This window comes from Centroberyx gerrardi, chromosome 18 (genome assembly GCF_048128805.1).
Source record: "Centroberyx gerrardi isolate f3 chromosome 18, fCenGer3.hap1.cur.20231027, whole genome shotgun sequence".
Lineage (NCBI taxonomy): Eukaryota > Metazoa > Chordata > Actinopteri > Beryciformes > Berycidae > Centroberyx > Centroberyx gerrardi.
Genome location: NC_136014.1, coordinates 17,076,437 through 17,101,996, shown reverse-complemented (window position 1 = coordinate 17,101,996; position 25,560 = coordinate 17,076,437). Strand labels below are relative to the sequence as shown.

The following is a 25,560-nucleotide window of genomic DNA, read 5'->3' as shown; positions in this document are numbered from 1 at the left end:
TGGCTAATTCACTTGTGAGTGTGTGCACTCCCACATACACACACACATTACTGAATGATGTCTTTGGGGACGCTGGCAGTGCTAAGGTGGTCTTGCATTTAGCTGTAGGGTTTGTTTGAATAGGCATTCAAGTGAGAAAATCTCTTTTTCTCTCTCTGTATGTTTTCACAGTACTGCTTGCCGGCATCATATTGAATTGCACGAAGGTCAGGGGTTTACTCAAATGGGACTTCAATTGGCATCCATCCTTGTGTCTACCAGTTTACAGTATGTCTTGATCGCTTGCTTTTTTGAAGGATGGCTTGCTGACTCATGCATTTCCTCACTTATTCTTGTGCTGTTTCTCTTTTGTAATTAGGAGGGTCTGGTCTTGATTAGCCTGGCTGTATCCAGCTCCATCCCCTTGTTTTGACGGGGATATCAAGTTTTTATCAAAGCACAGCTTCTCCTCACAGCAGCCATGACAAAGCTGTCAGTTTCATGGACATATAAGGCCTTAGAGGGAGGATCTGTGAATGTGGAACCACAGACAGCCAGACAGACAGATAGGCCGACAGACAAATAGCCTGGCAGACAAACCAACTGACAGCCCTAGTATTGTAATACCACGCTGAAAACATGTTGTATCACAGCCTTCGACATGTCTGCCCTCATTGTTAGAGTCTGACAAGCTAAGGCTCTCGTGAAGCCGTCTGTCGATATTGTAATTTACTTTGTGTTTTCCTTGGCAGGGGAGGAGAGGGGCCGTGGTATGTGCTCATCTCTCTGCATTGCTCCATCTCAGGACTCCTACTAGGCCTACTGTGCAGCATAGGGTTTAGACATCAGCCAAATAAGTCCAGATTCAGGCTTCCCTGATTTATTAAATTCTCCCTATCTTATGTCCTTTTTTGTCTCTGCAGGCCAAGACATGAGTTTCTCCCGCTGAACTTACTTCATGCTGAACTGGTGAGTTTCGAGGACATTCACTGACAATGATCACTGTAACAATACACAGTTTTTTTTTCTTCTGCTATTTTAATTTTGTCCCAGCTAAGATCTGCCTAACAGAACTGTATGTTTACATATGGTAACAATTGTTGAGAAGGCTGTGTTCCCTGCAATTGTTTAGTTTAATGTGGGCAAACCCTTCAGTGTTATTTTTTTTCCCCCAGCATCCAATTCATGATTGCATATTAATAGCCTTGTCTGCGTTAGGTCCAACGATTAAACTGTATGTGTATGAAACATACGGCCCCCTGCAGTTCTACCTCACCCTGCCTGTAGGGCCACATGACAAGGCATGTCATCTCAGTGTAATCTAATGCATTGCTGAATGCAGCCAAAACCCATGGGGAAAAGCGCAAATGCAACAGGTAACAACAGAGTGAGGATTGATAAGCAATTTCCTGCTATCCAACATCTAGCACAGATATCTGGCTCCCATTTTGCCATTTTGTTATTCTGTCTTTGAGGCCCCATTAGAGGCTACAGATTCCCTTTCCTTCAAAGCGTTCTACATTTCAGGCAAGTTGTATTGTCGAGAGCGGGAAATGACAGCCATTTTATTGGATTTGTGTTGAGTGATGGAAGCGAGAGGCCTAATTTTTCATTGTATCTCCTGTATAAGACTGATGTGCCGTGTTTCCCGAAGCACAGCCAGACATCATTCATCGATAAGCAGGCTGCGCGGCTGCTGCTGTGTGCTTCCCCATGCCAAGCTCTAAACTGTAATGGGGCTGAGAGGCTGAATGCTGTTGTCTACAGTAATGATGTAATGTGTCTTGTGCAGCATGAAGGCTGTCTGTTGGCTGGGCCTGATTAGTCTTCTCAGATGTTTTACGAGCTGAATATTTAGAAAGTAGAATGGTGTAAATCTTCAATATCCCCAAGTAGCAATTTGCTTTACAGCTAGGAGTCGGTAAATAAACACACAGCATATCAATACAACAACAGTAAATACAAACATAAGCAACAACTGCACTGTGATGTGAAAGAGTCATGTTTTAACCCACTGAAGGTCTTCTATCAGGGACAGAGCATCAGCATTTACACATATAGTGAAGAAAGCAACAGATAGAGACTTATCATAGAAAGGGTAATGGGTGTCCAGTAAAGTTGCTTGAGTCTTTCAAGAGACGCTGACTTGATACAAGTATGGAAGAGCATGTTTAATTATAACTAATTATCTCAACGGATATACAAAAAAAAAATGTTTTTCGTTTTTCAAAACAGTTCATGGCAGAGTGAGACAGATTCAGTAAAAGGAGAATCAAACACTTTCACACCTCATTGCAGTTCCTCCATTTTATTCTTTCCTCGCATGTTAGCAAGGATAAGATGGAAGGGAGAGAAATACAACACAGAACCTCTCTTTGTAGTCGATAACAGATAAAATGGTTCACAAAAGTCACGGTTCGGTAAGTACCTTAGTTTTGGGGTCATGGCTTGGTACGTATTTGGTACAGCGGGGAAAATACAGTTGCTGGTGCTAAGGCTGCCTTTTGTAATTTTGGTAAAACAAAAATGCTAACTATACAAATTTAGCACTATCATTTTTCAACAGGTAGAGGTATTATAAAATAATATGAATATAACATACCTCAAATTTTGAGGGAGTGACACAAAGCTCAGGCTAAAAATAACATCTGTAGACAGTTGACAGCTATTCTGTTGAACAAAAAAAATGTCCATGCCAGGATTTCACACTAATATCAGAAATATAACTTCCTGTTTGTAGTCCTCTTGAATGGAGTGTAGCCGAGGTTATGGCTCTGTGCTTTTGGGACAGAACGCAGGAATAAACTTAACCCACTGTAAATAGAATAAATAATCTTGTGATACATTCATTATGTTAGGTTCATATTTATTAACATCTATTCAAAGACTTTTATGGATATTGAGATGGCATTTCTCAATTAGATAAGCTAGCGAAGAAGCTTAGCTTAGCTAGTAATTAGTTTAGCTGCTAGCTTCCAACCGATCTTCATTAGATTAAGATTAAGATTAAGATTGCACTTTATTGATCCCCTAGGGGAAATTCAGGATACAGCATACCCAAGTAACCGTTTAGCTTGCAGAATTATTTTCAGTAGTATTTCAGATGAACAACACTCACTCTACACGGCAGTTTTTCCAGATATAAAAATATTAACAGCAAGTGGTTCAGCTTCCATCGCATCGGGATCCCTTCTGGGGATCCCGATGGGATGGTGTCAGACCGAACGGGTTGTTTTTTTGACAGGTGCTGTCCCACAGCTACTTCATAGCCTCTGGCATTCGCTTCCCCTCTTCCTCTTTTTCCTCACACAAACAGTTCTGGTGTCTGCAGAATTGGCACTGTGATTGGAGTCTTTCATAATTGCTGGTGGCAAGTGAACATCTGGCTCCAGAGTCTGGAGTTGTTACTCTGAAGGAGGAAGTCACAGCTGCACTTCAGGCTGTAGGGTTGGTTGGCCGGTTCCAAAACAATCTGGAAAACGACTAGTAAAGCCAAGAAACAACTTGTTATGTTGTATAAACTGCCACCTCTAAGTGTGTGATGACAGTAGAATCAAACATTTCAGCATTTTTCGTAGGCTGTTTTTCTTTTTAGGACTTTGCAATTCATTATTTAATTTTGGAGAGTCAGTAGCCATTAATCAACGCTGCCAGTGCTAGCAGCAGTGTCAGAGGCAACATACCTAAATCAATGCCCACTGGAAGTGTTTTCCTGGATCCAGCACCCTGAATTGCTTCAGCCACGGCCACATTTTCAGGCCCTGAATTAAATAGAAAATATGAATGCGGCTGACAGTGACTCAGGGGGCTGGATCCAGGCAAAGGAAATGTCACCTTCTAGGAAGCTTACAGATTGCATTTTTAAATGATCAACCTGTAATCCAAAGGTAGAGAAAATGGCTGCCCTACCATGGAGGAACCAAAACAGAGTTAGATGTTAATCCAAATGTGCTGAAGCTCTTTGTCGATATTTGCATTGTACAAACTGAAGTAAGGTGGATGTTTTGAATCATTGTAACTATTCTGATTTATGATGGAATCTGAAAGATGGAAAAAGATGCATTCCTATCTTTCAAGAGTATGTGTACTGCATGTGTATAGCTATAATTGATATACTCAACATCCTGGATTGGGCTTTAAGGAGTGATGATATAATGCAAGCCTAGTTCATAGACTTACTTGAGCCAGGCTGCTTAGACTTGTCTTAGGCTTGGTTGATTTTTGACTTTCTTGCAGCATAGTATTGTTTTTAGGTCAGGTGATCTGGGTTAAGAGGTGCCATTGTATAGGGTCAAATATAACTGGTAAAGTAATCCAGGGTGAGCACTGGCATAGAAACCGTGCTGAGATATGTAGAACACTTCCCATCATAGATGTACAGTGACATAAGCCCGCAACACCTCTATAAAAGGCTCAACAGTAAATTCCAGTAATTTCAAACCGCCGCCATCTGCGCTCAGCACTGATCAAACATCTCATCACATTTACATCGTGAACATCAGCATCACAGAAACACCCCAACATCTCTCATCTTGACTCAATCTCACTAGTCCAGTTGTTGTAGATTGATATGCTAACCCACTGTTTGCTGTTTAGAGGGAGGGAGAGAGAGACACAGAGAGAGAGAAAGAGAGACAGAGAGAGACAGAAGGAGAGAGAGTCTGTCTTCACTACAAGGGTAAGTGTGGCTGGAGGGAGAATCGAATGACAGGGGTATTCTCTGCAGACTCCCAGCCAGCAGCAGAGAGGGAGAGAAGCAGAGGGAGAGAGAGATGCAGAGAGCAAAGCAAAGCGGACAGAAAGAGACAGAGATAGAAAAGAGCTGCTCACTTTCACACGAACAGATGGGTGGTGCAGTCATCAAGTCAATATTTACTCTTTCTTAACAAAAATTTGGCAAAATTAGCTCAGCTGATTAAGTAGAAGGCAGCAGGAGCATCTCGGTTTGTTTGAACGTGGCCTCGAGGAGTAAAAACAACACCGAAATGATGATAATTGCCGCTAGGCTACACGCGTGGCTCTAAAAATACACGGGAACTGAACAGAAAAGCTATTACCCACCCCTGCTCTTTCTAATTCTTCCCTCCTTCCGTCCCCGCTTCCCCTGTTAAACGCACACGCGCACACCGTCTGCACATTCACTTTACCCGTGGCTCAATCCACTATGGGGATACATGTGAACGCAATTTGCACTTCCAATTAAACTGTCGACCTTCGCTCCAGAATGCGAAACGTGATTTTGTACCATCCTCCCCTGGATAGCTATAATTACCCAGCCAGCCCAATAATAGAGAGAATAAGGCGTTACAAAACACTGACGAATCTCGCGGTTCTTACTGTAACACAGAACCTTACTGTACCAGGAGCGTAGAACTCAGCAAAATAATTGTTCAGTACATTTTCAGCATTTGGGGTGAAAAGTAAGAAACTCTGAGACGCATTTAGCTCACAGATTGATTTGTTTATTGTTTATAGATGTATTGATAAAGTTTGGTCGCTTATGTCTGTCAAGATAAGCGACCGAAATGAATCAAGCCATATTCAAACCTGTTTTTGTTTGACGCCGCCTCACACCACCTGAGATTACCATCTCTAGCTTAGAGCAGGTTGAAAGGCTGGGGCTTCCTCCAACAAAGGTTGCGATAAGCAGAGAGAAGAGAGGGAAAGCGGTGGCGGGAAGGCTAAAACTAAAGCGGCAAACCAGCGAGATAGAAATATATCAAATGCAAAGAAGAGTTAGGCAACTTCGCGGGTCATGACAGCGTTGCCCGAAAAAGTTAGCCTAGTGTGCCACGGCATTCATTTGTTTCAAAGAGGACCCAACTCATTCCAGAAGCCATCTGCATGAAGATAGAGAGCAGTGTGAATCCAGAGGAAGAGACGAATTGAAAGCATAGCACAATACAATAGGCTAGGGTTAGCCTAAAGCATGCTGCTGAGCCTCTAACGCGGCTCCAACACATGACTCGCTGGCCAGATCAGATGACTAGATAAACAGCAGGAATGTAGCTTCTTCCTCTTTCTACAGCACTGCTCTGTCTGGGTGGGAAGAGAGAGAGAGAGAGAGAGGGAGACGGTGCGTGTGTGTGTCTACAGTATGTGCCAGAATAGCATCTTTAATCAGCCCACTACTGTACGAGATAACAAGTCCAAGCAATTATGTAACATTTAGCAGCTGAGCTTATCACTTATCCTGCTCTTCTAACTTGGAATGCAGAATACAGAGTACCACCGCGCAATCGCCTGTATTTTATTATTGACTTGCGTAATCTAATTGCTGCCAGGGAATGGCTGGTTTCATGTAGATATCCTGGAGTGGAACAGAGGGGAAAATATTTAATCTAGGCCTAATTTATGTCTTTATTTGTTTTCTCTGTTACAAGACAAAGTGGATTTTAATGGTGGTATTGCCAGGCTTTGTTTAGGGGTTTACAACTCATAAAATGGAAATATTCCCTGAACTCTAGGACTCAGGGAAACAAACAGATTCTAGGCTGAGTATAAACACACAGTGTGACAGAGAGACGGTTCCCTCACATGGGTTTCCGTCCAGTGCCAGATATTTGTCAAAGGCTCCCAGACATTTTTCATCAGCCACTTCTTCCTTGTCATTTAAACAAACCTCTGGACTTAACACATAAATCCATTAGATGGCTATCATAACAAACTGTAGAAGTAATGTAAAGTTTAGATAAGTGTCACAATCAAAGCACATGAAAAGGGGAGTGTTGTAAATCTTATTTTGACAAATGTTTGGAGCGCCGGAGTAGAGCACATCTTTTTTTTTCTAAATGGCACAAATTTATACTAAAAGAGGAAGAATAGGAAATTAGAGTATATATACCACACACACACACACACACACACACACACACACACACGCAATCACTGCAATGTATACACACACCCACTGAAGTCTCTCACATGCAAACAAACACACACACAAACAAACATTCACTGATATATTTCCAAGCTGCACTTGCTTGTGTTGTTACCACAAGCCAATTAAGCAGAGAGAACAACTCCCAAGATTTCCAGCAGCCATTGCAGGCTTCGTCTCCATGCCACACTAGTTACTCCTGAAAGCAGAATCACACTTCCCAGCAAAGTCACTGGTTGCAAGTAAAGGGACACAATCTATTAATTCATTTTTTTCTTAGCAGGATGAATTTGTGAATGGTCTAGAATGTGTGACTTGAGAAATCACGTTCATCTAGTCTCTTAGAGAGGGGTGTAGTTGAAGAGTATAACAGAAAGGCTTGAATGAATGTGAATGGAAGTGTGTGTCACCAGGAGAAGGTTTGTGCATGCCACACCACGAAAAAGTATCATACTGCCCCAACAGAACTAGCAGACTGTCAGGATCATGCTTCATAAAGAAGTTTGCATAATTGCAAACTTCTTTATGAAGGATGATTTCCTTGTCTGGCTCAGGTAAAACTGACTCTGATGCAAATATTAAACCGTAGCAGTTACCTAAGAAGCCAACGTTTGAATCAACAATGAGAAGAATAACTGGATGGGTGGTTACATTGTAGTACAAAACACTCAAATGATTGTTTGCCGTTCCTAAGGTCAGATTAAAAGAGAGCTTTCCAAACAGTTCCTCTCCAACAGCAGAGCTACAGTGCAGCACACATTTGCAGCAGTGCAGCAACGTCGCAGTACAAAGCAGGTCTTGTGCGATGGTTTGATCTGTTCAATGGGTCGTGTCATACCAACACAGAATATGCCAGATAATAGCTTGTCAGTATTATCTAAGGTGGAATGGCTAGCTAATATTGGCACTAAAGAAGCAGTCCCTGTGACAGTGGCCCTGGATCCCGGACTCCATCACTGCTAATGTAATCCTCTAATTAGCCAGCATGGTGGTGGAGGCGAGAGGTGCTCTCCCTATGTGTGTGTGTGTGGGTGGGTGTGTGTGCGCGTACGTGCGTGTGCAGAGAGGCCCAGAGCTAATTTTTTCCTCGTTAGAGACAGTCGTCCATCATTCTCAAAGGCACAAGGAGTGATGTTCTCTCTCTGTTCTCTCTCTGTTCTCTCTCTGACTCACAAAGTAGAAAAACTCTCCCTCTCACCTTTTCTCTCCGCCTCTATCTAGCTCCCTCTCTGTCTCTCTCTCTCTCTCTCTCGTCCCTCAGGGAGCTGGCTCCTGACAGCACCGCAGAGAAAAGAAAAAATTGATAAGTCAAAAGTCTATGTGAAATGTTTTGGTGCGTGTGCCTCTGTCTCTTTGTCTGTCTGCCTTTTTCTCTTCCTCTCTCGTTCTCTGCTTCTCTCAGGCTGCCTCTCCTTTTGTCTTAACTTCCCACTTCAATTTCACCCACATCCTCCTGAGAAGGCAGCAAGAAGCAGCGTGCTTTCAAAGCATCCATTCCATTCCAGCCAACACTATTCCATTGGTTGGCAATGGTTATTTTTTTCTTCTTTGCAATATGGTGTTGTACAAAGGTTTTTACCAGAGACAGAGAGAGACAGGATGTCACTGTTTTATTGGAGCACATATAGCTTTTGGCACTGAGGGAAATCAAAGCAATACCTAGGCGTTTTGAATTTTATTTTGTTATTTTTCTTCACCAGGCACGTCACAATGTGAAAAAGACCTTTCTAAAGAATTTGTATTCTGCCCTGTTGACTTGCATTAGCATATCTACAAACTGACTAACAAATGCTAAGAACTTAACATGCCTCTAATGCTTCTCAAAAACAAAATACTGATGGAAGCACTTTTTGGATGAACTGAAAAGATTCCAAATTCATCATAATAAGTCAGCTATACATCTCCAAAACCTGAACTATAGAAGATATAATAAGATAATTAATAAAATAAAGCTTTTTTGCTAAAGCTCACTTATTGCTCACTGCTCACTTATTGTAAGTCGCTTTGGACAAAAGCGTCTGCTAAATGACATAATGTAATGTAATGTAATGTAAAGCATCTTCACAAAATCTTTAAGAAAACACCAGTTCAGTTCAAACATGATACTATTTCGGCTAGCCTGATCTCCTCATATCATTCCAAAACCCAAGGCCTGTGATGGATCTTCTTAAGTTTTAAATCTTGACTTTTTACTCAAGACTTTACCTAAGGCTAACCCAACTAGTTGAACAAAATCAATAGTTTGTTGTTCCCGAGATCAATCCAGCCTTCCACCTTTCAACAAACATTTCATACCAGCAATTAGGCAAGAGAATCATGCCTTGAAATGGAGATGGAGTGTCAGTATTTCTTCTCAGGTCTCACTGCTTCAGGTCCCTGGCCATAAGCCCGCATTTCAATAAACACTTTCCAATATGGTGACCCTACGGCGACCTTCTCAGAAACCCCGCTGCCCTTTCTTTGGGACGCAGCTGCACGATGACCGGAGGGGCGGCGTTTTCTCAGAGTGCTCCTCCAATCAGAAAGCCGGTCTTGTCTTGTGTCCCCACAGAGCGTCTCTCAGAGGAGTAAATAAGAAATTTGAAATGGTTGACATCGGGACATCATGAACGCTATCCTCTCAATACCCTGACAGGTGCCGCTCATGGCAGCAAGGCAGGCAGTGATGGGCTGTCCCACAGAGAGCTGCATGCCAGGCTAGGAGCTGTGTTGGTTTGGTTAGACACTGTATTCTGTTAGCTCATGTTACGCCTAATGATTTCACATCAAACTAGCTGGTGCCAGATATTATGGTGTCTGTTCCCCCTGCCAGTCGTCAATACTGTGTGGTTTTGTACTGTTTTAACTGCATGTGCATGTGCGTATGTTTGTTTTTAGATGACGCTATTCCAGGTAATATGGATAATGTCACTTCTGTTTTATATCCATATTTCTCCCATTGATTCAGCCTGTATGTGAGTGAATTTGTGTGTGTGTGTGTGTGTGTTATTTTTAGATGGGGCTATTTCAAGCAATATGGATAATGTCACTTCCCCTGTTTTATAACCGTATTTCATCCTTTGATTCAGCCTGTATGAGAATGTGTGCGAGTTTGAAAAAGAGCGAGCGTGTGTGCGCGTGCATGTGTGTGTGTGTGTGTGTGTGTTAACAGTGCTGTCCTTTTAATCAGCACCCCTGTGTGTTTTCCCCGTGGAGCTGTCATTGGTTGAGTGATGATGGTGGAGCTGCCACTGTTTGCGGCATTTAAATCCTCTGGCAGGCAGGGGTGAGATTACCAGCCTCTTACCTGTTGCCCTAATCAAGAGAATTATTACCGCACCGCTGGATGTTACTTGGAATAGCACCGTCTAAAAATATAACTCACACATACACACACGCAGAAAGGGCAGAGGAAGAGCATTTCAGGTAGTCAAGTACATCCGTTCTTTGTTTGATTTGGTGTATTAATCACCGGACTGTACCGGTAGTGCTGCTTGTTGGGAATTTCCATCCAAGCATTTGTCACATGTGCTCTCTAGTTATGTCCTCCTTTCTCAGCGTTTCTGTACAGAACACCTACAAAATACTGCTTACCTTTAAAATGGATACCTGTTTACATTGAAACTAATACTGTAATATAACCTGTACCTGTAAACAGTGGTCCCCGGCCCTGAGTTTTTTTTTGTTCCATCTAATAATCTACTGTAGGGACAGAAAGTAGCGTTATACCATGGGTGATTCTGATTGGATGGAGGTTTGTTGATCAATTTCAAATAACCACACATCTCTGACATACAGTAGTAGTTATTTCACCATTTCAATTAGTGCGCAATCAAGATGTAAGTGTATGTAAAATCATCTGCTGATTGCATTTAAAACTAAAACACTCCCCAGTCTTTTCTCCAATCTGGCAGTCAAATAAAATGTAATTAGAAAACATTAACAGAAGACTCCACACAAATAGAAATTAAAGCACTTTTACAAAATGTGATGCAACATGGAAAAAAAATGCATTTTCATTTTGAATGTTGCCAGCAGGTGGCAAGAAATCAGCTGATGCACTCGGCATGAAAAGCTGTTTGAAGTCACACTCTCGCTAAATGTATGAATGGAAAAAAAATAAACTGAGTGAAAATTTTAGTCATAAGACAGAGCTAGCAAAGCATGTACTGGTGTTTAGAGGTGAAGCACTGATTCAAATATGGGACACCAGCAAAGTATACAATGCAACTATGATCCTCCTGTCACATCAGCTGATGCACCAACTACTGTGTGAGACTGCATTGCTGTAACTAAATATATGAATGTAAAAAAATACTCTGTAGTGCAAATTTCATAGTTTTAGTAAGATAGAGCTAGATAAGCAGATTTAGACGTGTAACATTTATTCAATTTGGGACGCACAAATGTTGTAACCATGTCGTAACTGTGCACTTTTTTATCTATTATCCAGTATTGCACCCTCTTTCTTTCTATCTTTCTATCTATCTATCTATGGCCCAGTGCCATATTCCCACTGAAACGTCCAGCAGAACATAAATATGGCTCTATATGTGACACAGCTTCCCTTTTTTGGTGCAGAGCAGTCGGCTCTGATCCTCTCCCCTGGCTGAAGAGGCTTGTGAACAGCTCTTGGCCAGTGAGACCACTTGACATGTAGAACATTCGATCCACATAAGCTGCCACTGTGAGAGAGAGGCCCATCCACATGGAGAGGAGAGGAGAGGAGAGAGAGAGCGAGAGCGAGTGACAGCATGAGAGCCAGGGAGGAGAGGTGAAGAGGAGGCAGATGACTCCAAAGACAGAATGGGCGATGTAGATGCGGGTTTGCGTGGATCACTGACTGATTCCCTATCACTACTGATTTCTGAAATCACATCCTGATTACCAATTTATTTTGAGCTTAATTCCCTTATGAACACGAGTAAATCATTTTCTGTGAATGCCTATTATCCATATGCCAAACAGGCTTTTGTGGTCAATTAAGTGCAGCTAAATGCCTTAATATTCTTTGTAGACAACTTGACCGAGGCGTTGTGCCGTCCTTCACAGAGAATATCTCAGCATATGGGGCGAAAAACATAAAAGCTGCACTGTTCTCTTTTGTTTAAGCTGTACAATCAGTGAACATTCATATTAATAATTCACTGTGAGTAGCCTAGAGACATTGGGAGCTGAATTTAAACCATTGTTAGATAATTACACACTCCTCTCATCTATTCAACCTCTGAAAAGTGCCTAATAGGTGCCCATTAGACCAATTTGTGTTGGGGACAGAGGGGGTTGCCATGTGTTTTTCACATGGTTTGCTCCCAAAAGAGTAGTCTGATTGTTTTTAGGCAATCTGAGACCGAATATCTGGTTTTCATATTACTGTAACTAACCAAAATTCCTATTAATAGCTTACTGTGGGTAGTAGTTGAGAGACACTGATAGTGGTTAATGTAGACCATTGTTCCTATTAAATAGATAATTAATCACTTTCTTTTCAACTTCTTTGAAATGGGCCCAAAAGATGCACAATGGGCCTATTTGTGTTCTGGGAAATGAGGCAAAGGGCCACCAAATACATCGATTTTTTAATTAACTTTTAAAAACCAACATAAATAAATTATGAGATAGGATAATCCTAGATGTAACAGTCTACGGTTTTTGAAACGTATCCTGGGCTGGTTACAGTTAGTTTATTTTGTAATGTGATTATGTAAAGAAAGCATTAGAAGATGGAGCTGTGATGGTGAGGAGAGGAGAGAGAGACAGCCAGGATCACTGTCACTGCCAAGTACAGGAAATATCGAGAAATTTGTCTTGTCTTCAATGTGGAAACTCTTGGAGAGGAGATGCCTTGCAAAGTGAAGGATTCCCCCCTTCCATCCATACTTTTCTCCCTGTTCCCTCTCTCTCTCTCTCTCTCTCTCTCTCTCTCTCTCTCTCTCTCTCTCTGTCCATTTGATCCCCTCTGTACTTTACATTTACATTATAAGCATTTAGCAGACACTCTTATCCTGAGCGACACACCTACCTCTCAAAAGCTACAGCAGAGCAGATGCGGAGGTGGTGCCATTTGTCTAATTTGCCAGCTCATTTCCACCAGTCCCTCTGACTAAGGAAGCCTTTCTTACAGTATGATTAAAATTCTGTGCAAGCCAAATAGGATGAGGAGCATTGGGTGGGGGGGGGGGGGGGGGGGGTTGATTACACCCCAGTGTGTGCGCAAACTTGTTGGGTTGTGTTTGTGTGTCAGTGTCTCCCCTAAAGGCATCAAAGTCATCCTCTGTAATGAGAAGTGTTATTACAGACGAAGCTGTAGAGTGAGCAAATTATACTTCACTAACCCCCATTTCTGTCATTGTCCTTCTCTTTTTATTCCTCACTTTTCTCCCTCTTTTTCTCTCTCTCTCTCTCTCTCTCTCTCTCTCTCTCTCTCTTCAGACTGGTCCAGTACTCTCCTCCGGTGTTCCCCCTCCCCTCAGTTTTCTGTCCCTCCGTCTGTCACCTGGTAAGTACACTACACACTCTCACATTCACCTCCCATAAATACTAAGGCTTTACCTAATAAACCACTTGCGTAATCGCCAGTTCAATGACTTGAAAAGCCTGCAACTGAATATTGCTTTCAGTTTATACTAAGATACAATAGAATATAATTTCTTGTCAGTTTACATGGAAAGTCATTTTGTGAAATCAGTAGGACAAACAGCACATGACAGCATGACATACATTACCTCTGCTGAGTGTAATTAGATGAGTATTGAATTGTTTTTCCATCTTGGACAGATGGACAATGGACTAGACAGTGTGAGTGTCCAATAGACATAATCTTGTCACCGTATTAAACATTAAAATTGAGATTAAACCATAATTATCTGTGATGGAACAAATTTAGGATAAACTAGGAGAGGGATTGAAAGTTAAACAAGGGATTACAATTAAGTGGCTACATATTTAGCATTTCCACTGTGAGGTTTTTGGTGATGATATCTATTCTTACATGCCAGAGAATATAGAGAGGACCGGGCTGGCCAGACTGTCAAAGCCAAGTTTTTCCACCAACTTTTAGAGAGGTTTAGGCAGTAGCATGACTAATGGTGTGGGATATTTGTGCAGAAATAGTGTGGGGATGGATGAAAACTGACTCAGAGCATACTGGGACCTCAAGGAGCACAAGGCTAATTGAACTCGTTCAGAAGCCTTAAGCAAAAGTTAGAAATATTCTGTCCATCTCACATTTTTATTTAGTTGGTAAGAAAAAAATACACTTTTAGGATGTCGGAAGAGTTTAATAGGCATCTTCTGTGTAGCTCAATAGGTAGAGCACTAACACTGCTAGGTAGAGATGGGAATGCACTCGTGTATGCACTCATGGTACTGAAAGGCACTTTGGATAGAAGTATGCACTGAATGGCATATGTGTAAGACCCCAACAGAGGGCCCGCTGATGGCCAGCCCAACCACAGCATTCCTTCACCATTCAACCATTAATTTCTCACAGACAGACTTTGGTCTAGCAGGGATCCTCTTGGTTCCTACTTGCAGATACCAGAATGTTTAATATCCATTTTGAAAACAAAATCACCTGAAATGCATCCTGCAGTATTTCAGAAATAGTTTGATTAAAAATAGATGATTGATCTATTATAATAGTATAAAAGAGGTGGGGGTACATTGCAGCATAGACCAGCAAGTTGATAAACTGTGTAGACAGGCTTCCCTGCAGTTCTCTAGAGAGGCTTTGGGGCATCATGATGCACCAAATAGCATAACAGCTTGAGTGATTAGAGTGAATGTTTCTGTATACAAGAGGAATTCATTGTCAGAATTCTCAGCTAGAGAGATGTGATTGGTGGAAGTGCTATCTAACTGTTTATAAGAGGGGTGGCCAGAAGGCAAGCAATGATCAGAATACCTACTCTTTCAGTACAGTATCTCATTGTGTTAAATAGTAGTAGTAGGTTCAATGGGATAGTAGTACAATTTCTTTTATTCACTTTGCTGGTGACCTTCCAGGAACATTTCTGGGTCTTTTGTGGGGGTCCCCTGACCCAATATTGAAAACTCCTGTTTATGCCCGGATAGGATAGCTTGGATCTTCTTACCCACTTAACCCTAGTTCTAGCCATATATTCTCATCTGCAGTAATCAACAAATGAAGGGTTTAATAATTCCAAAATGCTATATATCCATTTTGGAAAACTTCTGCTACGTGAAACTCATCAAGCAGTATTTGAAAAACATAGATGATTCTGTCCTCAAAAAATAAAAAAATGTCTTAAGATGACTCCTAACTTCAGTACTTACCCCTAATGTGCTTACATGCCAGCAGTCAATATGGGAGAGTAGATGCTACTTTTTTTTTTTAGATGGTGGATATCTCATTTGGGATTGAAACTCTTCAAATATAGGATAGGTAAGGAGGAGAAGACATTCATCCATTGAAGCCAAGTCTTGCACAAAAAGTCAGATCTGAATGTTCGGAAAATGACAGGAAAACAAAAACATATCTAATGAATTAATTGGCGTAAATGTTTTGAAATCAATCCACCACTTACTCTCCATGTATAACTATTCAGGCAGGGTGTGTATAATGCCAAGGACACCTGTTGACAACAGCCTTAAAATCCACTCAATCAAGAGTAAGTGCATGTTGTGTGGATTTTGAGTACGGGAACACACGAGCATCGATTGCAGGAAGCTATCCTCTCTATTCATGAAGTAGTCTAGCATATAGGGAGAGAGAAGCTGCACTTTCCATGTTAAAACGTCTGTAACTCTTAATATTAACCAGACAAATCAGCCAGTCCTTTTTGCCTGTACCCTGGAGAGCAACATCACAAGCCAGCTCTAATGTATAATTCCCAGCTATCTGTTGTTATTGCTGATTACAGGGCTTGTTTACTAGATTTGAGGCCCTCAGTGGATCTGTTTGTGTGAGTGTGTGTGTGTGTGTGTGTGTGTGTGTGTGTGTGTGTGTGGCCAGGGTTTGATGATGGGAATAGATGGGCTGTGTTTAGAGCTGTGTGTTCTCTAGGCCTGAGGGGGTGGGCGGGCTGGGTGGGCTAGTGAGTCCCACCGTCTCTATAAATACGCACTGGGATCCCATTCAGAGGCTGAAATGTGTCTGTGCCTGTTTGTCTGCGCGTGTGTTTGTGTGTGTGTGTGTGTGTGTCTGCGTGACGCGGCCGCAGCCAGGCGAGCAAGAGACTATTACTGGCCGGCAGGGTTGCCATGGAGACCAGTGGTGTCAGAGAGGAGCAACATCTGTGGGGTGTTTGTTTGTCAAGACAGGTTTTCCTCTTTCTCTCTCTCTTTCTCTCTCTCTCTCTCCTTGTCAGTCCTTTGGTCAGAAGAGAGAGGCATTGCCTAGGAAAGACTAATGCTAAATGAAGTTGCAGAGCCAGACCCATGCGAAATCTCCAGTCTCTCATCTGTAAGTGTTTTCAAACGTTGGTAAACACGGCACTTGAATGCCAAGCCGATTTAAAGGCTGTAATTTCTCCGGCAACGATTCAGCTGTCTATGCTCAATCACGCTCGCAGGAGACCCCCAGGCCGCGTCAGCCGGCAGGGGCTCTGGCTCGGGGTTTACCCCAGTGAAAGGCTCACATTCTGGGGAAGCATTTAACCCCTGCCCCCCTCTGGCTCTCTATCTCCACAGCTCCCCTCTCTATATGGACATGTTCTATTTCCACGGCTGGAAAAACATGCTTCCTTCTCCTGGCTGCCTTATCGGCGGTTCAGCAGGGCACAAGTTCTCTTTTAATAGGTACTTATTTGGGCAACGGGAGAAATCCCATATTTTTGGACACCCCCACCCCACCCCACTCCCTGCACTCTGTCTTTCTCCTTCCCAGTTCTCTCTATCTCAATCTCTCACTGTTCTATTTCTCACTCTTTCTCTCTCCCCTCTCGCTCTCTCTGTGGGTTGTCCCTCCTCTCTCTGTGTCCCCCTCTGAGACGGGCAGCAGTAAGGAGAAGGTGTGGAGGGCTCGATCTCTGGACGTGCACCCCAGGGTCCCAGCAGTGTTCCTGCCTCACTATTCCTAGTTTGCCCATACACATGCAGGCCAGTATTGCAGATCCTAGGTACGGCTGGAAATTTTAAATGATCTGTGTGCCCTTCTGTGTCGAAAAAGAGCTAATTTTGTGATGTGATAGAATAGTTTTCTGTACAGCATTTGTACATGCCATTTGATTTTGTACATGTCAAATACAATCAAACCATGGTGTAACAATGTTCTCCTCAAAATGTTCATACATCAGGAGAAAAGTCGAGTTTCTTCTTTTGAGAATCCATTATTTTGGAACTGGAACCTTTTGTCCCTCTTGATGCAGAGCGGTATCAATATTATACGGAAAGGTGCTGTTTTTCATCAGCTAGCACGAAGAAGAAGAACTATGAACGCCAGGAGGATTGAGAGGGAGAGTCCCGCTCAGCTGGAATTCAGAGGCTTCTCACACACTTCACATAGGTCAACCAGCTTTCCCAGAATGTGGTGTCTGTGAGTGTGTGTGTGCGTGTGTGTATGTGTATATTCTCAGTGTTTTTGACCATGTTTGGGCAAACCTGGCCCAGAAGAGCCCTTGCAGGGTGTGTGTAGCCGGGCGAACCGAACCTTCGACCTCCTAATCTGGTCTAAATGAGACCGTCACAGACGTAGCACAGCTCAGCACAGCACGGCACAGTGCAGCACAGAGTGTGTGATGTAACAGAGCAATTTTTGGATAATTTGGTATTTTCAGTCTGCAGGCATCCCTCCTCTAAGGCCAGTTATCTAACTTCAAAGCCCAAATTAACAGGCTTTTACAGGTTGCCCTCCACCTACCTTTCTCACCTCCAAATGAAACGCAGATCCATTTATGTCAAGATTAGATTAAATCTTAGGTTAGATTGGGTTATGGCCGTGTCCTCATATGCCCGCGGCGGAAAGATTTCAAAATGGATGAAAAATGGCTGACAGTGCTTCCTCTGCAGTCATTGATCAGTGGTGGGCCAGCACAGCAAGAAAAACGCCAACATTTCTGGAGAAAATGGTAACTATATAAAATAGAAAGCATCAGCCTAATTTCTCAGAAACAGAAACAATTACGGGCCTAATGCTTACAGTTACTTTATTGTGTTCAGATAAGAACAGTTTTAATGCTACTACCTGAACTAGAGCTTAAACTTGGACGGAAATAGGGATGGATGTTGTATAAAACAAATGAAAGCCCAGTCTACACCAGAAGGGACTCAGATGCATTTTTTTAGTCATCCGTCTCTCAGAACAGAAAAGCTCTTATTTTAATCAGTGCTGCTGTCTACAGGCACGCGCTTCAGCTCCGTCACACGCACGTCACTCTGACCTGCTTCGTCTTTATACACTTCAAGTCTGTTCTTCTCCACCTATGTGCATAAACACACCTTTTAAAAGCCAATACACTTTTAAATCATTTAAATACCAGTATTCTGGTGTATTTTCTTTATTAACTAGACTAGCTGAGAATGATCCCATCTCTCCTGGTCACCTTCTGAAAAGTGGTGTCTTTTTCTTTTGGTTTCAATTATACATATTCATCATAGACTGATTGGATACTTTTAATTACATTCCTGTGGTAGCTTTTGCAATCACATTTTTCCTATACAGAGAAAAGAAATCACTGAATTAGCCATTGCCTAAAAGAAATAAACACTTTTATGAATGGTAGGCTACGCAACTCTGTGTGAAAGCGCTGTTGTTTTTGCTTCATGCTGGAGAAACTTTGTGTGGTACCCTGCACTACCTGACACTTACTACCACCCTCACTGTTAGCAACTATACCATTGCAGGCAGCCCTTTGGTTTTGGATTTATTCCTGTAGTGTGCTTATGTTTAGTCTGCTATCATACAGTACGCCTTGTCTGCACTAAATGTGAGGTCCTGTTACATTTTATCCTGCACCTAGTGTGTCAATCCTGTATTGTTTAATTCTCTTGTAATGTGTCTGGCCAAATTCCTGCTGCAACCGTTGTACTTGTCAAACAAAAGCGATACTGCTTACTGTGATACTGATCCTGTGTCAGTTTACAGTAGGATTGCCGGGGAGGTTTCCACCAGAGAGCCATGTCCCAGTCCCAGGGTTGGGTTAAGTGTGCTAATGCGTCAGCCTGACCCCTCTACCTCATTACATACAGGGAACTCCCTGACTAAGTGCTTCTTTAAACATACACACAAACACACACACACAAGTACACACACACACACACACACACAGCAGTCACACGCAGAGTGCTCTGTAAATACCTCTGATCCAGAATGCTGATAACCCGGGGACAGCCCTCACCCCTCTCTCAAACCCCCTTCCACCCCCCCACCCCCACCCCATCCCTCCCTTCTTCTCTTTCCCTCTGAGAGGCCTCACTGTTCCCTCACTGGGTAGTGGTTGGGCCTTGGGCCAGCAGAGCCTCTCTCTCTCTCTCCCTCAGACGTACTCACGTGTGCGCACACACACACACACACACACACACACACACTCTGATATCCACCATTTGGCAAAGGCTTTAGTCCATCCTTTATTAGGTGCATGCTTCATCCATTAGTCCATGTGTTAAGTCCTTTGTATAACTCAATTTGGCTGAGGCTGGAAGTGGACTGCTACAGCATATATATAGAACCCTGGAAGTATGTGTGTGTGCACGTGAGTGTGTGTGCACAGGTGTTTTGTTTTTATGAGCTCATTTACGTCTCTATCTACTGTCCACTAGGGAAGCACAGAGGTCTGAGGTTCCAGGTGCCGCTGCGCGCAAAAGCACACCTAAAGGATCAGCTGAAAAAAGACATCATTAGAACACATTGGAAGCTAGCAAAGGAGCTGTATTTCAGTGTGGGGAACGATCAGACACTGGCCTGCTCACTCTGTGCGTACTGTATGTATGCGCCCTCATGGATATTTAAGTGTTCATGAGTGTGCGTATTAGTGAGTCCATGTACGCACACATACTTTCATGCATGGACTATCTGTCGAGCCACAGTTGGGCACTGCAGTCAGTGTGTGTGGCTGAAAGACAGCCAGTTTCCATCCCAGGCTCAAGTTAATTATGTAACCCGGAACCAAGCAGCGTGAGTGAGCAGGGTGATCCTCAACTATAAAAGGCAAAGAAGAGGGTAGAAGAGGGTCATTTGGCCTGGAAAAAGACATTCTTTCCTCCAGCAGCATAATACTTCCTTAGCCACGGCCCCAGGGAAACAAATGGTTATTACAGACTTTTGTACTTCCAGCCCAAGAACAGCATAACTGAGCCAACTTAATTTATTTTTTATGGACTGACATGAGAAACTTTTTCCTTCATCTCCAGTAGCGAGCTATCACTTTACATCTCCCCCGACAATATTTGTTCTGCACATTGCCTTGTCAGAAACGTTTAATTGAAATTGACTTATTTTGTCATTCCTGCTGATGAGGTGACAGCTTTGCCATTGGTGCAAGTGTAACTGTAAATACTAGGAAATGTTCTGTAGAGCACAGACCGCTATGTCTGGCAGTACCCCGCAAGGAAGTTATGCACCTTTTGATGATATGCCACGCCCATCTTCATGCCCCCTTTTGGCCAATCGTCATGAAAAGTTAATCAGTTCTTCCTTGGCCCATAACCAACCTTCATAGCCAGTTTTGTGCAAATCCGTGCCAAACTTTTTGAGATATCCTGCTAACAGACGGACGGACTGACAAACACACAGACGCGGGTGAAAACATTACCACCTTGGCGGAGGTAATAAAGCTATAAAAGTTAATATTAAAACATGTAAAAACATTGCAGGAGAAAAGTAACTTGGTATAATCTTCTAAGCCCTAGATACTTAGGGTACTTGTCAAGCTTTTCAAGCTTTCCTTAAGCTTTCTTTTAGGAAAGATTGATGTGACCAGTGGAAAATTGAATTGAGGGACAATGTAATGCCATAGAGTTACACTAGAATAGGAAAGATGGCAGGGTTTGAGTTTTGTGAAAACACTGAGAATGGGTGAAAGGATATTGACATAAAAAGTTTTTTTTTTTTCTCGAAATCTTATGCAATGATTTCTGAAACTATTACTTTTTGCAGAGAAGAAAAAAGACCAATATAGACAGTGCTGTTTACGAGGTCTTAAAGTAGCATTCTTGAGCTCAGCTGGAATCCATTCTTTTTTTTTTTGTTGTGTCCGGACTGAACACCCCATCCATGCCTTTCTCCCACAATTCATTGTCCAAGGACCTAGGCTGAATGTGATTTACCACAATGCTCACTTGCTCTTTTCCATCAGTTTCACACATGAGAGCTGCCAGATGCGCTGCCACAATCCACTGTTAGCCAATTACCAGCTCCACTGGAGCAGTTGTTTAGGTTGGGTGACGTGCCTTGCTCAGTGGCATCTCAATGGTAGTTGTTGAGGGAAAGGAAATTGTTGCTCATTGTTGCGTTCATTTTCAATGCCCTGCTTTTCCCACCCAGTCTGGAGATTCGAACTGACAATCTTATCATCACAAGCCCGCTCCTCTAACCTGTAAGCTAACGCCATGCTCTAAATAATAATGATATGCAGGCATGTGGCTGACTCTTTATTTGAAACATTAATTTTTTTTTTTTACAACATTCACACATTCATACATAATCATACAGGGATAAATCATTTTATTTTGCACTTGTAATGGGTTAAAAACACACACTGAAACACACAAATGGATGCATCCACGCACACAAAAACACATGCGCCCACGGACACAGACTTAAAGACAAACATGGAGACACATACAGGCATGGACATAGACGCACACAGACACATACACTAACACAGACATATTCGGACACACACACACACACACACCCACACAAAATCACACACCGCTGGAGGGGCCAGAGAAACCTCAGTTGACACGCTAACAGTCGTTGAGCAGCGCCGAGCCCAAATTATTTGGATTAATTGAAATGAGCTAAGTCTTCAATAGGGAATTTTAATAGTGGTGAGTTAGTCTCACTACCCCCTCTCCACTCGCTTCCCTTTCTCTTCTCTCCTCCCTCCCCGGTCCTCCACCCCTCCTCACTCATCTGTTTGACATGCAGAAAGTGTTGCATGCGTTTTAGGTGCTTGTTTAGTGAAATGGAGCCATGGAGCATGCCACATTAGGCTGCAGTTGAGCATAAGTAGCCGTGGCACCAGTTGAAGTCAGAGATCTTACGCATACGCACACACATGCACACACACCGGATCTCCATCCTTGTTCAGGTAAGTGCGTGTTTACTCAGTGATCGCTGTCCCCTCTTGTCCACCACCCTGTTGTCAAGTGACTAAATGAAATATAAAAACAGATGTAGGAGACAGAGACATTGATTTCACTGCCATTTCTGTTGTTTGCACAGAGAACAGAGGTCTGCTGGGTGTCATAAAAACACTGTATTCCTCGCTAAGAGCTCTCAGTAAATTAAAGACTACTTTTACCCAGTGTAAACAGTAGCATTTTTATGGTATCGCTTTGCGTCTCACAACATGAGCCGTGTGTAGGAGTGATGTGTGCTGCAAAGCATAGGCAAACATTAACCCTCGCGCTAACTGGATTCTACCTGATAGGGCTTGGTTTAATCCAATTTATGGTAATGCAATAGAACAAACATGTCGCCACCAGAATGTTTTAGTCTGTCTGTGATCTAGAACTGAAGTCACCTCCCTTCTCAGGCTGCTCCTCAGCAGTTGGCCTGCAGAAATCTGTCCGTAGCTGCAATGCACTGACTAATGCTTGTTCCAATGAATAGAGCTGTTCAGCAGGAACCTGTAAGTTTGTTTCCAGGATTTTGGTTGTGTGTTTTTGTTTCTGCGTATCCTGGTTAGTGGCTGTCCTTGCCGGAAGCCATAAAATAGACTGTTAAACTAAACCAATAGACCTGAGGTGTGTTCTGCTTAAGTACTACACACCACACATAACTTTCTCTCTCTCTCTCTCTCTCTCTCTCTCTCTCTGAATATTGGAATTTTGAATTTTGTGTATGTTGCAAAGTTTTAGACTAGATAGAGAAAACAGAACTCATCTCCTGGCTTCACAATCTCTTTTTCTGTCTCTCTCTCTCTCTCTCTCTCTCTCTCTCTCTCTCACTCACACACACACACACACACACACACACACACACAACAGGGCTACTGAAGCGTCACTTCAACATAAACCTCTCACAGTGCATTGTGCTGTCTGCAGGGACCTGCTCCCTCTGGCCTCTACCTTCCTCCTCATTTCCTCCCCTCTGCTCTCCTTCTAGCTTCCCCCCCTGCTGCTCCTGCAGGTGTGTGTGTGTGTGTGTGTGTGTGTGCGGTAGCAGGCCTCCCAGCTACCTCTGGCTGTGTTAGTAGAGGAGAACTACTACAGACAGACAGAGATAGATAGACAGGTAGGCAGACATATGCAGTTTGGTGGAGACTTATCCTGTATCACGAATGCATTGTTATTATAAGTGGCCCCGGTGGGAATTGAACCCCTAACCTTAGCAGCATTAATCTTGTGCTCTGCCCATTGAGGTGAACAGGACCACCTGCCTGTACAGATCAACAGGGAGGCAGAGAGAGGCAGACAGACAAAAAGCAGATAATATGCTTAACTTATGCAGGTCAGAGACCAGCGAGAGGCAGACACAGGGGTTAAGTCTCTGCTGACATTTCATTACCTGCGTGTGCATGAGTGTGACAATGTATATTGAATGCATGGCAAGTAATCAATATGTCAATATCTGAATGTGAGTAGGTTAACAAATTACGACTTGGAGAAAATGTTTGAATATGGTTTAGTAGATAGATAATTGGTGCATGGGAAATAATCATTGTATTTGTCATTATCTGCGTGTGATTTATGATGGCTTGAAGGAAACCTGATAGAATACAGATATAATGGTAGTACACTCCATAATCAGTGTGTGACAAGTCATCAATGTGTATGTCAAAGTATAGTATGATTGGCTTCATTTGGTTCAAGTTGAGTATGATTTTCAATCAGATGTAACATTTAAGATCTCAGATTTTTGAGTTAAATGTCCTTTCTGACACTTGGGGATGCACAATTAACCATGCATACACTTATAATGCAGTTTTTATTTTCACAATTAATGATCATGAAATATTGGCATATCTGCAATCTTCATACATTGTGTTTAATTTTGTATGGCCGGTATAGGCTATTGAATATAGTCAATTGTGATTACTAATTGTATGTAGAATCTAAATGATCATGTAAGCCATAATGTGTGGCCCTACTGTATAATCAATGCATGACCAATAATCAATTTGTATTTCAAATTGTATTGTATGATTTTGTATGATTTGTTAGAGCATAGGTTCAAGTCCAGATTGGAGCATCTCTACCATTCTTTCCTAGGTAAGATAAAAGATGGCTGTCTTTGTGTTAACTGTCTTAAGAGGGGATCGCCGGTCCTGGTAAACAGCAGATGAGGCTTCACTTCTTTGGTGGTCCGTCTGAATATGATGGGCTTGAAGAAAATCGTTCTTAGTAACAGTGGATTTGTTTTGGGTAACAGAGAGTCACTGTAGGTGAGTAGCATGTGTATCCTCCTGAGATGGCTTCAGTCTCCAGGGCTGTTCTGTCCCTAATAGTGAGCGAGGCAGATAAGGCTGCAAGAATGATGTTATTGTGAAAGGAGAGGCACTTGAAGAAAGAGTGCAGTGTGGTTCCAGACAGGTGACCCTCTACGATTTGGGATTATTTTGTCTTTTGGGCATGCATGCAATGGTGTAATGTGTAACGAATAAGGACAAATGTTTTCAATTTTTTTTTCTACTGTGTGTTATGTGGGTGTTATTTGCCTTCTTTTCCATTCTCTCGTAGCCGCAAGACAGGACAAATATTATTCTAGACAAATAGACGATTACAGAGAGCATGATGACACTTGTCATATATACAGTTCAGATTAGAGACCAGGATGCAATGATGAGGCAGTAAACACAGGTTGCACAGGTAACCACAGTAACCTATGCAATAAAATAGACTAGCACATGGTCAATCAGCCTAGCCAGGCAGAAAATACTGACATCAGATATTTAATGGTACTTTGAGCCTCAAGTGAAGAGGGTACTATCCACATCCTTGATAGGAAGGTCTGAGTGCTGCACACTGAATGAATACGTAAATTAAAAATACAACGCCATAAAAACGCTCTTGATTGTTATATTGAACATATGCCATGGCTACAGCTTGCTACATTGCTTACATTGCAATAAAACCTTGGAAACATTTGCAAAGATTTAACTCTTTCCAGCTTTGCAAACCACTTGCTCTGAACATTTAAGCTACCATGCCAGCCATTATTTTCATAGCATCATGTATCTGCCTAGCAAGCATACACTTTGTTGTACCTGTCTGTCTGTATGTATAGAAATAGCATTGAAAAATATGGTACTACATTATTATATGCACAAGTATACTACACAAAGCTTGCCTTTAGTTTAACAAACCAAATTCTACTGACACTCTTCAAAGTTTCCACATCCTGAGGCAAGTGAAAATAATAGAAGCAGGCAGTGTGCACATGTGACATTGATTCCCATAACTGTGTTTCAGTGAAGAACAAAGTTAAATTGAATATATTTTATTGGTGTTTTGGGTCAAAATGCAGTATGTGGAGGGCTGCATATCAGAAGGGAAGTCATATATATTATATACTGTATATCAGTCAGAAGTTATGGATGGAAGGAAGATGACGAAATACAGTGAATATTTGCTCATATGTTAATATGCTTACG

The 25,560-nt window shown here is 42.4% G+C and overlaps 1 long non-coding RNA gene across 1 annotated transcript in view; it reads left to right on the top strand.

The window, feature by feature from the left end:
- The window catches only part of LOC144542761 (uncharacterized), a 38,030-nt gene that overhangs the window by 3,472 nt on the left and 8,998 nt on the right, over nt 1-25,560 (top strand). Inside the window, exons 2-3 of the long non-coding RNA XR_013507447.1 lie at nt 903-948; nt 13,271-13,337. This is a non-coding gene — a long non-coding RNA (uncharacterized LOC144542761). The remainder of the gene's footprint in view (nt 1-902; nt 949-13,270; nt 13,338-25,560) is intronic.